General features: G+C 34.7%; 1 protein-coding gene across 1 annotated transcript in view; it reads right to left on the bottom strand.

Annotated features, from left to right (window-relative positions):
* Nucleotides 1-1,703, bottom strand: part of LOC106513931 (interleukin-18 receptor 1) — a 43,153-nt gene that overhangs the window by 8,318 nt on the left and 33,132 nt on the right. The window lies entirely within an intron of this gene.

The raw sequence follows: 1,703 nt of genomic DNA, 5'->3' as shown, positions 1-1,703 counted from the left end.
CTTTAAAATCTGTAGCTACTGGCTCTGATTTTGACTTCTTTAAGTATTTAGCCACCATTCTGCTACTTTGAGCCAGACTTTTGCTACTTGTGGCTTTTAGTTAAACTTTTGTTGCTGTTAGTTTTTTGGTAAAAGCTTTGCTACTCTTAGCTAGTTAGCATTTTGGTGCTTTAGCTAGCCTTTTGCTCRTTTTAGCTTATAGTTAGCATTTTAATGCTTTTAGCTAGCCTTTTACTACTTTAACGTCTTGATAGAATTTTAATGCTTTTAAGTCTTTTAGTTCATGGTTGGTTATGATGCTATTAGGTAGCATTTTTTAGCTTTTAATTACCATCTTTATGCTTTCAAGTTACATTTTTTTCTAGTTTTAGTTTCTAAATAACCCTTTTTTTAGGATTAGTTTTCAGAATTATATTTTTACTTCAACCTAAATTTCTAGTTACTATTTTACAACTTTTCTCTGCTGGTCTGCATCTTTTAACTTTAGCAATTCAGTTTTATCTTCAGGAAATCTCAGATTCCGGACATGTTAAGAAATATTTATAAATATGGACGTCTGTTCTTTATCTGAAGATGTTTTAATCACACTCAGGAAGTTTTCTCCAGTTCTGAATTGCGAAACATCTTCAACTTTAAAGTAAAAGTCCAGTTGTTATTTTCAACATTCTACATTTTCAGTAAAAGTGTCATATTTCTATGTAAATCTGACTTTTAAACAGAAAAAGGAAGTGAGTAATTGAGTAAAGTTTGCAGTTTTTATATCTGAACCAGTGTGAAAAACATTTTAAAAAATCTGTTAATTTTTGTGTGTTATCTCAGTTTTAGTGTTTTTTTCTCCATTGGTTTTGTGTCTGAGTGTTTAAATGTTTAGCAGCTAAAAAGCAAACAGAATCATTATCCCTGTCACACTATAACGTTTAGACAACTTTTGCCAATTTATGAACATTTTAAAGATGTCTACGTTGAAGATGGAATTGAAAAAAATCAACTGGAAGTTTCTTTTAGGCGTGTACAGACTGTAATGCTAACAAATTGATCAAATATACAACTTTTATTAGGAATTTAGACAAGTTGTCCAGTGTGACAGGGCCTGAAGCAAGATTTTCTTGCAGATTTTGCTGCATCTGCCTGATAAAAACTGAGCGTCTTGTTTCGGCTGGTTTCACAGCTTCAGTTGCTGCAGCGCCTCGTAACCACATCCCAGTGTCATRGAGGGGTCATGTTCATCAAAGTAGGCTTTTTTTCAGTAAACCCTGAGCATTATCGATCTCTGAGGCTTTTAGAAAAGGCAGCAGAAGACCAGAATGATAATCTGACCTCATTCATCTGTGAGGCCAGTAAAATTAATGACACTTCAACCAAAAAATATTGTATTAATGCTGAATGTGTTTTCATTTGATTCTTCTGYTTTCATCACTTCACTGCTCCTCCTGCAGCTCTGAATAAAACCATGAAAACACACAGCTGGATCAGGGGCGCCGTCAGCTGCTGATTCTTTCTTTGGTTGGGTGTGTGTGTGTGTACTTGTTTTTACTACAGAGTGAGGACCATTTGCACCATAGTTACTACGAAAGTGAGGTTTTTGATATAAAGCGAGGGCCTCTTCAACATCCTCACTTTGTTTGCAGCTCTGCTGTGCTTTACTAGTTAGGTTTAGAGGTATGATGTGAGTTAAGTTCTGGTCCAGGTTAGTGTTAACTATA

This window comes from Austrofundulus limnaeus, unplaced genomic scaffold (genome assembly GCF_001266775.1).
Source record: "Austrofundulus limnaeus strain Quisiro unplaced genomic scaffold, Austrofundulus_limnaeus-1.0 Scaffold16, whole genome shotgun sequence".
NCBI lineage: Eukaryota > Metazoa > Chordata > Actinopteri > Cyprinodontiformes > Rivulidae > Austrofundulus > Austrofundulus limnaeus.
The sequence above is the reverse complement of the archived record's forward strand: the minus strand, read 5'-3'. Positions and strand labels throughout refer to the sequence as shown.